Source organism: Gossypium arboreum, chromosome 1 (assembly GCF_025698485.1).
Source record: "Gossypium arboreum isolate Shixiya-1 chromosome 1, ASM2569848v2, whole genome shotgun sequence".
Lineage (NCBI taxonomy): Eukaryota > Viridiplantae > Streptophyta > Magnoliopsida > Malvales > Malvaceae > Gossypium > Gossypium arboreum.
Genome location: NC_069070.1, coordinates 61,444,024 through 61,459,184, shown reverse-complemented (window position 1 = coordinate 61,459,184; position 15,161 = coordinate 61,444,024). Strand labels below are relative to the sequence as shown.

The 15,161-nt window shown below is 36.2% G+C and overlaps 1 non-coding gene across 1 annotated transcript; it reads right to left on the bottom strand.

Annotated features, from left to right (window-relative positions):
- Positions 1–563: 563 nt before the first annotated feature.
- LOC128282200 (small nucleolar RNA R71) lies at positions 564–670 on the bottom strand. The gene has a single exon (XR_008272423.1). It is a non-coding gene; the product is annotated as a small nucleolar RNA R71 (small nucleolar RNA).
- Positions 671–15,161: the final 14,491 nt, after the last annotated feature.

The following is a 15,161-nucleotide window of genomic DNA, read 5'->3' as shown; positions in this document are numbered from 1 at the left end:
GGTTTGTCATCAGTCCATGAAAAGAGGCATTCCTGCTAACAAAGAGTAGCCTTTTGGCCCAGAGATCGAGAGAATTTTGCGAAGAAGGCAAAAAGAACTGAGAAAAATGGCTAGAAACGGGAATGATCCTAGTCTCAATGATAATCCAAATGGTCAGGATGTTAATCCTCCTATTTGTCAGGTGATAGATGACCGAGACAGACCCATTTGAGGGTATGTTGTTCCAATTTTGGATTATTTGAATTAGGGATAATTAGGACACAAATAAAGCTCAACAATTCAAGTTGAATCCGCTGATGATTCAAATGTTACAAATAGTATGACAGTTTAATGGATTACCTACTGAAGATCCAAGGCTGCATTTAAGACTTTTTCTAGACGTTTTTGACTTGTTCAGGTAACAGGGTGTTCCTAAAGATGCCCTGCGACTTAAACTGTTTCCATATTCGTTAAAAGATCGTGCAAAAGCATGGTTGAATGCTTTGCCATCGAGGATAGTGACATCATAGAATGATCTTTGCCAGAAGTTTTTTCTATGGTATAATCCTCCAAATATGAATATCAATTTAAGTAATGACATCACATCTTTTTGACAATTAGAAGATGAAACATTATATGAAGCTTGGGAACGATTTAAAGAGTTAATTCAGAAATGTTCAATGCATGGATTTCAGCACTGGACTCAGATAGAGATGTTTTATAATGGGTTGAATGCACATACGAGGATGGTAGTTGATACTTCTACTAGTGGTACCTTGTTGGATAAATCTTACAATAAAGCGTATAAGATTTTGGAACGGATTGCTAACAATGATTACCAATACCCTACCACACGAGTTGAAACTGGCAAGAGAGCTGCTAGCACCATGCAACTTGATGCAATCATCTTTAACTAATATGATTAAAACAATAAAGAAACCAACCGTAGTTCAGGAATTGTGTGTTTATGGCAATGAAAACCATCTGTTTGATGAATGCCCATCAAATCCAGCATTTGTGTGCTACATGGCTAATTTCAATTGGAATAATATCCCTAGTCCAACACCTTTAATCCAGGGTGGAAGCAACATCCAAACTTTACTTGGAATAATCAAGGAGTGCAAAATTTTAACAACGCTACATGATAGAATACCGACAGTGCACCGCTAGGTTATAATCATCATATGCCGAGGCAAAATGCTCAACAAGGTTAAGTAGCGTCATCTAATTCTATTGAATCTTTGTTGAAGGAGTATATGTCCAAAAATGATGTTATGATTCAGAGTCAGGCTGCGTCTCTCTAAGCTCTTGAAAATCAAGTGGGGCAAATAGAGAACGCTCTAAATTCGAGACCACAAGGAGCATTGCCAAGTAATACTGAGAAAACGAGATCATAAGGAAAATAGCATTGCAAAACAATCACCCTTAATTAGAAGTGGGACTCAGCTAGATGAAGTTGTTTAAGATGCCACGGTAAAAGAGGACAATTTCAGACTCGACCAGGAAAAGAATTCAGAATGTGTCTGAAAAGCATACTACAATTGAAAAGGTAAACCAACAACTTATTGCAGAAAAATTAGATAATTTTAATAGTGGAAATGCCACAAAAAAAATGTCAGCACCCTCAAGGACTATCACCTCTACCATTTCCTCATCGATTCCACAATTGTAAACAAAAGGCCCAGTTCATAAGGTTTTTGGATGTTTTGAACCAACTTCACATTAACGTATCGCTAGTATAAACTTTTGAATAGATGCCCAATTATGTGAAATTTATGAAAGACATGCTATTAAAGAAGTGCAGATTGGGAGAGTTTGAGACTGTTGCTCTCACTGAAAGGTGTACGTGAATGTTGGTGAATAAACTACCTCCGAAGCTGAAGGATCCAGGGAGTTCCAAGCTCGGGAAGTATTTCTCCCTTTATTACATCGCATTATGTAAATATATATGTTCTTGCATTCGTGATTCATATACGTACATGCATTGAGGATAACACATCCCATAGGTTTGGAGTGTGTTGACCATTGAGGATAACTCTTGAAGCTATATTCGTTAACATGGAAATACTCAATAATGAATAAAGTTGAAATGTTTAAGAAAATTCTTTTAAAAAAATGCCATCAAATAATCCAATGCTTAGAATTGTCGAGTAAGTCAGCACCACTTTGTTTGACCATCGTGCTGTTAACTAGAAAGGTGAGTTTGAGTAAGAGTGTGTAATAAAAAAATTTATGGGCACTCTATTGTGGTAATGGGCTGAGTAGCTAAGGAGATAGTTGTTTACCCCATCCATCTTTTTAGTCAAAAGCCTTAGCTTCATGATTGAGTATTCGGAAATTTAGAGTACGCTTCATTGTAATTGTCAAGTCAAAGAACCATGTGACTAGTTGAATCCCCTAGTAAAAATATAGGCATAATAAATGGATATATAAGTATTTGAGTATGTATAAGGCCAAAAAAAAAAAAAGGAAAATAGAGTTAGTTAAAAGATGAACTAAGTAAATTAAGAGGTACTTACTATAGTGAAAATTGAATGAATACTTAGAATTTTTGTTTCTTTTAGGGCAATATTTTCTACACTTCCTTTGCTAATTAATCTTATGAAACTTGGTCAAATTTTTAAAAATAGAAGATTGCTAAGAACTAAAGTACAAAATACTCTCTTAAGGGTCTCATAATGCAAAGGTGATTATGTTGCTATGGCAATTCTTACATTCATGTATTCATGCATATCTTGCTTAAGGATAAGCAATAACTCAAGCTTGGGAGTGTGATAACTCTTGAAAAGAGTTATAATTCATGCATTTAGACTGGGTCAATTATCTGTACTTAAGTGAACTTAATTGTATTTTAGGATATTATTTTTTCATTTTTAGAACATTGCATAAGAAGCTTGGACGTTGCTTAAATATTATTATTTGTTACTTTTAATTGCATGTGGAAGGGTTGTGTTTGGTGGTTTGGCAGGTGCAGGATGTGGAGAAAGAAATAAAAGAATGAAGGTTTTTCATGGCAAAAGGTTGGACAGTTTGCCAACACGAATGCCATGGCAACTTCAGGAAGACCGAGTCAACACTCAACGTATACCAGTTTCATCCCAACTGTACTTGTACTAGAATAATCTATCTAAAAAAGAGGAGAAGATAATCCTAGGATGTTCGTTTTTATCCTAGAAAAAAAAGAATTTAAAAAGAGGAGAAGATAATCTTGGGTTGTTGAAAAAGGAATTTAAAAAGAGGAAAAGATAAACATGGGTTGTTGGATTTACCCTAGGGAAAAACCTATAAAAAGCCAAAGGAGGAAACCCAAAAAGGGGAGAACAAGAAAGAACAACAAACAAGGGTGGAGATCCATAGGTGAAACTAGAGGTTAGAGATTGAGTAGAGATGGAAAGAAGAAGACGAAGGCAGTCTCTCTTAGCCACCACAGGACATTGTACCGCTAGAATGTGAACTGGACACGCGAAAGTTGTCTTCCCATCGTTCTTTTATTATTTCTTAACTATTTCTCCGTAAATTGATTTGATTGAAATGATGTTGAATGATATTTTGGTTTTGAATTTTATTTTCCAACCCATGAGCTAAATCTCATAGGGTTGGGATTACATGATGAAACTTTTATTTTCTTTAATGGTTGAAGCATAGATCTTAATTAATTTACTGTTTCATTCAATTTTTTTAATCTAAATTGTATGCATGCAATCCCTAGACATAGACGACTGTGCAACTTGCTCATAAACTAATTTAATTCTAAAAGGGTATTATTTGTTAGATTGAAATTGAGTGATATGAGCAAGTACTCAACAAATACTTGTAGTACACTCTAGACATAGAGCAGTGTTCATACAGAAGGAAACAATGCAGAGTACCATATTAAGGTCTACAAACACGAGCAAGGTAACTTAAGGTTTTTGCTTTCAAAAGAATCAAACTAATTTGGAACTCTTCTGTGCTGTAGATTGATTACGATTTTGCCGAGGCATTTCTGACAGTAAAGGTAGATTCTTCGTAATTCCAACCTTCCATATCAACGTCATATATCCCTTATCCCTTGCCGTAGTATCTTTGCCATCACATCCTTAGTTTTTTCTTTGTCAGTTACATATTATTCATACAATCATCTTCATAATTGCCATTACAATTCTATTCTCGTTTTGCCATAGCATTTCCAAGTACTCATTAATTCCACATATTGCATACATCACTATTCCTTTTAATTGCCACTGCATACTTGCCATAACTTTACCATAACATTAATCGCATTTTATTATATAACTTGACCACTTTTGTGCCTTAATCCGGTCCTCGTCGAAACGATACTCACTCATCAATTTATTACTTGATCCAACCTGTACACTTGCACAATTCATATATTACATTCACACGTGACACTATACCCGTAATAAAAGAAAAACATCGAAAGGACTCTCCAACAGTTTGGAATGCAATATTCTAAACCAAATAGTACTCCCTTAGCTGCACACTTCAGACTTTCAGCTTCAGAAATCACAAAAAACTGAAGACGAAGAAAGGTACATGTTGTCGGTTCCTTATTCCAGTGCAGTTGGAAGTTTACAAATATATTTACCTAACACAAAACTTAGATACCAAGTAATAAATATATCACAATAATCTTTTACCTTGTTTGGACATAATTAAACACCCATTGATGCTAAATCACATGTAATACATTAACCGAACACAACCATCAAGTTCATAAGTATATTTCATCTATGTTTAAACCTAGCCAAATCAACCACAATTTTTTCCAAAATTATCAACCATTTCCAAAGCTTATAACACCTATCACAAACACCATTCATTCATAGCACGTAACATTATAACCAAAATGAACTTAAACCATAATCAAACAAAACCGAATTCAAACATAGAAATTAAGCCATTTTTGCATGGCTCAAATTATACATAGACCAAAATACAACATTCCAAAAGTATAATCCAGCCGATACATGTCGTAGGATCAAAAATTCAACTTATAAAATACCAAAAATAGTCGATAGTGTGATAGACTTTGCTGACTATCCCCAAGCTCGTAACTTGACTCCAAAATCTATAAAACAGAGGTAAACAAGAACACACAGTAACCTATTTAAGCTTAGTAAGTCATAAGCAAATAAACTATTCAATAACATGAACAATTGATTTAAAGTAAATCTAATTATACTATCATAATCAAATTAAACCCAAAATCTTATGGTTTCACATAACATATACTTTTGCATATAAGTTTACTTAAGACCGAATACACATATAAAAATATTAACAAAATAGCTTTCAATTTCAAAGCTAATTATCATTATATTAACACATATACATATATTCTTAAATCAAAATATGATATCGTATGCATATATATATAGCAATGGCGAATATACTACACAAGGCACACATGTTCACATTAGTAACTTACTTACCTTATTTCAAGTATGTAATAAACCAATTCATACGTTATCATTTTAGCTCATTATGCACATTTGATCACAACCTATTGTTGCCCAATGAACCATTGAGAATTGGATAGGACACTCGGATAATCACATATATCGTACAATGCCAACGTCCCAAACGTGGTCTTACATGTAATCACATATCGATGCCACTGTCCTAGACAGGGTCTTACTCGCACACATATATCGGAGTCACATATCGATGCCAACATATAAAATGTGGTCTTCCTCGCACACATATATCGATGCCATGGTCTTTATTGCACATCACATATTGGAATCTTATATCATGACATATGTATCCTAGCTATTCTTAAGGTTCATACGGGGCTTTCGGATGTCGTAACCCAGTCGAAACGAATTCATAAACATTTCTGCCAAGCTTATTCACATTCGGCTAATACATATATATATTTAAATATTTCAATTCAGCATATATAATTCACATTTAATTTAAATTAATTCATCTATTTGCTTATAAACTTACCTCGGACAATGAAAAACCGAAACATAACGACTAGTTGACAACTTTAGTTTTCTCCTGATCCAAATCCGATTTTCTCTTTTCTTGATCTAAATTAATATAAATTAAACTTATTTAATTAAATATTCAATCAAATTCATCCAAAAACACTAAATGGACAAATTACCATTTTACCCCTAACATTTTACATTTTTTACAATTTAGTCCAAATTGCACAAAACACAAAACATGCAAAATTTGCATACACCATGCTTAGGCCGAATACTCCTAGTGTTCATACAAGTCCATATATTTCATTTGTTTTATGTTTTAGTCCTTCAAATTATTATTTTTGCAATTTAGTCCTAATTACTCAAAATCATCAAAAACTCCAAGACAAAACTTGTTAATCTAAAACATACCTTTCATATTTCATCATCAAACAAAAAAAAATCACAAGCTTTCAAAAATGGCATAACTCAAAATATTCACCAAAATCAAAAATTCAAGCATGGGCCTTGTAGATAACTTAGCAACAATCTCAAAAACGTAAAAATTATCAAAAACCGAGCTAGTTGCATACCTTGATTGAGCTTTACTATGGCTGAGCCCTAGCTTTCTTTTTCTTTTCTTTCTTATTTATGTTTTGATCATGAGAAGAAAGTATGAACACTAGTGTATTTTATTATATGTTTTATATTATTATTACATTTTAATTAATTACAATTATAACCTTTATAATTAAATAACTAAAACATATATTCCAAGGGTACAACCGGCCATCACTAACTCCAATGGTCTATTTGCAACTTAAGTGCTTCAATTTAAAAAGCCAATAGCAATTCGGCCCTTATACATTAAACTATCAAGTTTTTAATTTACCCAATTAAGTCCTTTTATTTAATCGGATACTCAAATGATAAAATTAAATCACGAAAATTTCACAGATATAAATTCACACATAATAAACACAGAAAATAATTTTTAAATATTTTTCTAACTCGGATTCGTGGTCCCGAGACCACCGTTCCAATTAGGGTCTAAATCAGACTGTTACAACTCTCCCCTCTTAGGGATTCTCATCCCCGAAAATCTTACTAGTGAATAGGTTTGGATAACGCTCTCTTATTGCATCCTCTAGCCCCCATGTTGCTTCCTCAACTTCGTGTTTATGCCACAATACCTTAACTAACGGAATTTTCTTATTTGTCAATTCTTTAACTTCAGAAGCCAGAATGCGAATCGGTTCTTCCTCATATGTCATATCAGACTTAATCACAATCTCAGAAAGATAAATCAAATGTGAGGGATCCGATTGATATCTACGAAGCATCAAAACATGGAATACAACGTGGATATTTTCTAGCTCAGGTGGCAACAACAGTCTATAAGCAACAGGCACGAAACGCTCTATAATCTCATACGGCCCAATAAATCTCGGACTCAATTTGCCTTTACGACCAAATCTGAGTAATTTCTTCCACGGTGAAACTTTCAAAAGTACTTTGTCCCCGATCTGAAACTCTATATCTTTTTGTTTCAAGTCTGCATATGATTTCTAATGATCTAATGCTATTTTCAAACTTTCACGGATTACTTTCACTTTCTGTTCAGTCTCTCTGATCAAATTGACCCTATGTATCTTATTTTCAGTGAGCTCAGTCCAATACAATAGTGTACAACATTTACGACCGTACAAACCCTTATAAGGTTCCATTTCGATACTCGATTGAAAGCTATTATTGTATGCAAATTCAATCAGTGGTAAGTATCTGTAACACCCCTCACCCGTATTTGACGCCGTGATAGGGCTCGAAGCATTATCGGGATTTCACGTTGATAAACATATTAAATCAAGTCACTAAGTTGCGCTCTAATTTAAAACTTTTCAAATATGTATATCCTTTCCCTTAAATAGGCTTTCGATACCTAAAACATGTCTAGAGGCGGTGCGAGACAAAATCGAGAATGTTTGATAAACTTTGGGCACCTTGGAAAATTTTCCTTATCTTAAAGTGTTACTTGCCCGTGTAGATGGGCCGTGTGGACTCACACGCCAGTGTGACTTGGGACACGCCCATGCCCTTCGGTCGTGTACAACACTGACTTATCAACACAGCCGTGGTAGACGCCCGTGCTGCCTGCCCATGGGCAACACTATCTTTTAGACACGGCAAGGACACACGCCCGTGTGGCCTACTCGTGTGCATTTTTTATTTAAAATTTTAAGTGCAGGGGACACACGGCCATAGCCCACACCCATTGGATGGAACCGTGTGTCACACACGACCTAGACACACGCCCATGTGTCCGACCATGTGGACCCTAATAGGCTATTTTTCAAGCCTTAAGTCTCCCCTTTCTACTCCTTATACCTAGTGGTTACCAAGTTCGAAGGAAAACATGATTATAGCATTGGTTTCATACCTGAAAAGTTATTTCCTATTTAGTGTTTATGGGTTTCCATGTCACTTTAATTTGTCCAAAATTGGCTCGTTCATGTAACTCATTGCAAATTGGTAACAACCCATCACTGGTAAATAAAACCATACAAAAATTCGTAGGTCATAGCCTACTTCAATTAAGCCAATTTTCATGGCCATATACAAAAAGATAAATATATTTTTGCATGCCTTCATTTGGCAAATCAAATGACACATATAACAAAATACTCAAAAATCCTATACATGCCATTGAACAAAATAAAAATGTCTTTATACCAAAGCTTTACTAGTTGATTGTGTGTCGACTCTCCAATCGTCTTTCAGTCCTTATGAGTCCTCGATCTCTGTGAGATAGAGAAAAAGGGAAGGGTAAGCATTTACATGCTTAGTAAGCTCAAATACTGAAAAGTAAACTTACCGAGTAATTATTATACATCCATATTTAAATCATGAAATCATCTATCATGAAATGATTCCCTATCACATTCATTCAATCAATGAGTTAGTCACATAACAAAGCATCATGTAATTTATGTAGATGAGCTCATTATTCATCATCTTATTGATATACATCATATTAATCCCGTTGAGTTTCTAGGAAATCTTGATGGAATACCCATTATCCATCAATTCTTACAAATGATCATTTCACATATATACACTCCCACGAACCTCACATCCTAGGCGGGATTACCAGTCCAAGCTAAATCCCTTATAATGAAAAACACCCTTAATGAGCTCGGACCTAAATTACCAGTCCTGGCTAAATTCAGACCCCATATCGGATTACCCGTCCGGGCTAAATCCATAATGCACACATATTCTTCGGAAGGCTCGATCATTCAAGGAACACCCGTCCAAGCTAGATCCTTTTCATACTTGAAATCACAGATTACCCGTCCGGGCTAAATCCTTATTGTAACACATGCAGGATCTCAATTCACATGTCAATCGGGGTTATCCATCGAATTCCCCTTTTTAACCTCAACCGAGACATTTTTCACATGTTACCATCAAATATGCATTTCTATGATATTTCATGCCAATAATAAATGCAATCATCATGCATTCATAAATCATACAATTGTGCATGTCAAGAGTTTACTTCAAGTTATCCGAACTTACCTGGTATTCGTTTCGGAGTCGTGTTTCGGTTATTCCGAAACCTTGCATTTTCCTCGATCGACCTCCGAAATTTGTTCCTCGGGATCTATAACAATAAAAATAGATCATTAACACTCCACATTATACATTTCAAGTCTAAATTCCACCCCTGGTCCAAATGATCATTTTGCCCCTAACCTTTCATGTTTTTACGATTTAGTCTCTAGGCTCGTATAATGAAACACATGCAATTTCTACCTTACTCAAGCCTAGCCGAACACTTTTCCCTCTTATGGTAGCCCACATTTTCCATTATTTTCACATTTCTACCACATATTTTACAACTTTTGCAAAAAGGTCCCTTTAGGGGTTTTTCATGAAAATCACCTAGGAAAAGTTGTTTAACACACTTCAAACTTTCATATTCCTCCATAAAACATCAAAATACAAGTAACTCATGCATGGGTAAATTTTAAAACATGAACCCTAGCATGAAATATGGGTAGAAATGGAGAGAGCAAGCTATCGGGACTTCAAAATTACGAAGAACATTAAAAATGGGGCTTGGGAGTACTTACTAATGAGCTTGAAAAGCTTGAAAACCCTAGCTATGGAAACCCTATAAATTTTGGTGGCATGGAGAAGAAGAATGGCTGATTTTTGGTTCATTTTTCCCATTTTATTTCACTTAAATGCCAAATGACCAAAATGCCCTTAGGCCCGTTCTTTGAAATTTCATCCATGCAAGCCCATTTTTGTCCAAAAATTTAGAAATTGGGAAAATTGCTCCCCAAGACCTTCTATTTTATAATCTAAAGTAATTTCATGCAAATTGCTTCTAGAATCCAAGTTTTGCAATTTATTCAATTTAGTCCCAAATTTTCCAATTGGGCACTTACTCAAAGAATTCCTTCATGAAACTTTTACACATGCATATTTTTATATTCTAAGCCTCATAATAATCATAAAATAAATATTTTGATGTCAGATTTGTGGTCCCGAAACCACTATTCCGACTAGGCCATATTTTGGGATGTTACAGTATAGTTCCCACGTACCTTCGAACTCGAGAATGCAACATCTCAACATATCCTCAAGTATCTGAATGATTCGTTCAGACTGGCCATCTATTTGCGGATTGAAAAATGTGCTGAAATGTAATTTCGTACCTAGTGCATCTTACAGTTTCTTCCAAAACCGCGATGTAAACCTCGGATCTCTATCCGAAACAATAGAAATAGGCACACCATGTAATCTTAGAATCTGAGAAACATATAACCCAGCTAGCTTGTCAAGCAAACAATCTGTACGAACTGAAACAAAATGAGCTAATTTAGTCAATCTATCCACAATAACCCAGATTGCATCTTTCTTGCTCGGTGTTAACGGTAAACTGGATACAAAATCCATCATGACTATGTCCCATTTCCACTCTGGTATCATGATCGGTTGAAGCAATCAAGAAGGTACCTGGTGTTCGGCTTTTACTTGCTAACAAACTAAAAATTTCGAAAAAAATTCAAAAAAGTCTCGTTTCATACCATACCACCAATAAAGTTGTTTCAGATCATTATACATTTCCGTACTACCCGGGTGAATAGATAACCGACTGCTGTGAGCTTTATTCAAAATCATCTGAATTAATTTTGAATTTCTCGGAACACATATTCAATTTTTGAATCTCAAACAACACTCAGTGTCAACTCTAAACTCTGAATCAACATTTGAATCACATTGAGCTCATTTTGTTATCAAATCATCATCAACTTTCTGAGCATCACATATTTGCTGAACAAATAACGGTCTTTCTTTTAATTCAGCTATTATCAAACCATCATCAAACATAGCCATATACGCATTCATTGCACGTAAAGCAAATAGTGATTTTAGGCTTAAAGCATCAGCAACAACATTAGCCTTTCCCGGATGGTAATCAATTACAAGCTCGTAGTCTTTTAATAACTCTAACCATCATCGCTGTCTCAAATCAAAATGTTTTTGAGTCATCAAGTAATTCAAGCTTTTGTGATCAGAATAAACATGACATTTCTCACTGAATAGATAGTGACGCCATATCTTCAATGCAAACACAATAGCTGCCAATTCTAAGCCATGTGTCGGATAGTTCTTTTCATGTAGTTTTAACTGTCTCGAGGCATAAGCTATGACTTTGCCTTCCTGCATCAAAACACAGCCCAAACCATTTAAAGATGCATCACTATAGATAACAAATTCTTTACCCGATTCTAGCTGGACTAACACTGGAGCTTCGGTCAAAAGGGCTTTCAACTGATCAAAACTTTTTTGGCACTTTTCTGACCATTCGAACTTAACATCTTTCTAAAGTAGCTTTGTCATCGGGGTTGCAATCATAGAGAAACCTTTCACAAACCGTCTATAGTAACCAGCAAGTCCTAGAAAACTCCGAACTTTAGAAAAATTTCTCGGAGGTTTCCAATCAAGTATAGATGAAAATTTACTAGGATCAACCTGAATACCTGATACTGATACAACATGGCCCAGAAAACTGACTTCATATAACCAGTACTCACATTTACTGAACTTCACATACAACTGTTTATCTTGCAAAGTCTGTAACACAAGTCTTAAATGTTCAGCATGCTCAGCTTCATCATGAGAGTAGATCAAAATATCATCTATGAACACAACCACAAACTGATCCAGATACTATCTGAAAATCTGATTCATCAAATCCATGAAAATAGCAGGTGCATTAGTAAGTCTGAAAGGCATAACTAAAAACTCATACTGTTCGTACCTTGTTCGGAAAGCAGTCTTTGGCATATCGGAGTCTTTAACTCGCAACTGATAATAGCCTGATCTTAAATCTATCTTCGAAAACACTGTAGCCCCTTTCAGTTGATCAAACAGATCGTCAATCTATGGTAACGGATACTTATTCTTTATAGTCACCATGTTGAGTTGTCGGTAATCAATACACATCCTCATAGTTTCATCTTTCTTTTTCACAAATAGAACTGGTGTACCCCAAGGAGAAAAACTCGGTCGCGTGAAACCTCTATCTGTCAACTCTTGCAACTGAGCTTTCAATTCTTTTAATTCAGTAGGTGCCATCCTATACGAAGCTATCGATATCGGAGCCGTCCCTGGCACTAATTTAATACCAAACTCAACTTCTCGAATAGGTGGCAAACCTAGTAATTCTTTAGGTAACACATCTGGATACTCGCACACAACAGGTACTGATTCAATCTTTCTTTTGGTTACTTTACTTTCAAGTACATATACAAAGTAAGCTTCGCAACCTTTTCTTACACATTTCTGGGCTAACATCGAAGAAATCACTGGCGGTAAACTATTCAGATCATTAGATTCAACCTGAATAATCTCATCTGTAACGCCCCAATTTTCGGGATTTTCAGGATTTCTGTGATTTTCAACGAATTTTAAAATTTCTATGTTTTGTCTGTTTGGTGTAGGTTTAATTATGTTAGTGGGCCTCTAGAAGACCCAAGCTTAAGTTAAACGCGGTAACTTTAGTTAATTTTAGTTCCATAGGAAAAAGGGGTTCTGGTTAATTGGGCTTTTAAGTATTAATTGGGTAAAATAAAACACAAAGAAGCAGGTGGCAAAGTGGCATGTGACTCCACTGGGAAGGCTATAAAAGTGGTGTGTGGATGCTAGGGAGAGCTGAAGTTCAAATCACAATGACAGCATATTAAAGGAATTATTATTTTTATGTTTAGGAACGGTAAGCAATGGAACTCAGGTAAAAGACTGTCAGGAGGAGTTTGAGTTGCTCAGGTGATTGAGTAAGGAGGGGATAAGGGAGAAGATTTAGGAGCTGATAAGGGGAGAAGTTTTAGGAGATGATTAGGGAGGGCAGTGTTGCCCAATTGGTGGACTCTTGAGGAGTAAGAGTTGGCCGGCCAAGGGTTCCTAGTATAGGGATTCGACTAGGTCCTTGAAAGGGGAAATTTTGGCATTTGGGATAAATGGTGCCGTCCCTAGCAATTCCTTTCCCTTCTATTTCACATTTATTCTCTTTGGGTTTGCCGAAATAAGTTTGGATTAGGGTTTCTTACTCTCTTTTTGTTAATAGCCGAACCTAGAAGCCTCATTGTGTCGTTTTCTCCATAGCCAAATACTACCTCTCATCTTTCTCCTTCTTCTTCCATCTTTTCTTTTCCATAATCGAACCTATACCCCTCTTCCTCTGTCTCATCCTTTATTTTTCCATCTTCGATTTTCCTCAGTAGCCAAATCTTGTGGTAGCCGAACTTTTCTGCTCTTACTTCTCTCAAAATCGAAACCTACATACCGGAGGTGAAGGAGGACGAATCTTTGGTTGTTTGAATCTGCTTCTCCTTGTGGCTGCGATGGATTGGAGATAAAAGAATCATAGATAGGAACATTCTTCTGAACCGATTGACGTTAGGTAAGTCTTTCGAACAACTGTCATTAGTCTCATTGTTTTAGAAAGGAAAAGCCGAAACCATTAGGGGTGGCTAGCGTTTTTGGACTAAGGGATTTGTGTTTTTTTGTTGGTTGTGTAAGCGGTAGCGTGGTCAAGGGGATATTCAGCAAAGGTATTGAGGACTTATTCGGTTGGCTCTCCATATCTAACCCATATTTCGGCAAAAGGTAAAGAACTCTGGGATCTAAGGCTGTGTTGGCCGAATATGGTAAGGGGTTAAAATATATAGTTGTTTTCGATATATAGATTGACATGTTAGTAATCCAATTGTAGGCAATTCGTGGGTGGATCTCGCCAACGTACCGTCATAAATCAGGTGTGTAACTGACACCCTCTCATAGACTAGATCGGCAAAAGCCGAAATGCCGAAAAGCCGGTATTTTGAGAACATGCGAGTGTACGAATGCTCGTGAGATTAATAGTTTGAGGTATATGGTAGATTAAAGTGATAACATTGTGTGCATTTCGATGTTTTTGGGCTTAATGGGCCAAAAATCGAGATAGTGGGCCGACGGGCCCAATTCGGTAAGAAAATGCGGTAAGGGTTTCTGGTCGTACGTAAATGGCTATGTTATGCATGGAAACCTTAAGAATAGATAAATTACTTGAATACCCCTATGTATGGAAATTACTGATATACCCCTAGGTGCAAAATTACCATTATACCCCTAGGGATTACTTTTGACCGAAAAGCATGATGATTTAATTCTGTATGATGTATGCCATGATTGTATATCTGCTGCATGGAGACATGGGTTATATTATGGAGGAAGCGTCCCGGTGGCTATGCCATAATTATCTGATCTGGTGGCTCTGCCACATTATCTGTTCTGGTGGCTCTACCACGATTATCTGTATCTGGTGACTCTGTCACATTATCTGTTCTGGCAGCTATGCTGCATATTTCTGTGGCATGTAGCGGTTGGGTGGGTCGAGTAGTCTTCCCACATGGTGAAAGGTTGGTATGGGGGTGTATGTGGTTGGATATGGGTTGGGTTTTCCATAAACATGTGATATCTGTCCTGTTCTGTTATGGGCCTGTGGGCTCTATTTTGACTTCTATTCTGGGCTAAGGCCAACTTAATCTGTTCTCTATGGTTTGAACCGATATAGGCTATGGTTGGGTTAATCTACACACTTAGTTTCCCCAAACTCACCCCTTTATTTTCATCCACGCAGGGAATCCCCAGCCATAGTGGGCTTGGAGCTGTGAGGGATTCGGAGTGGCCACACGTTTTTTGCAA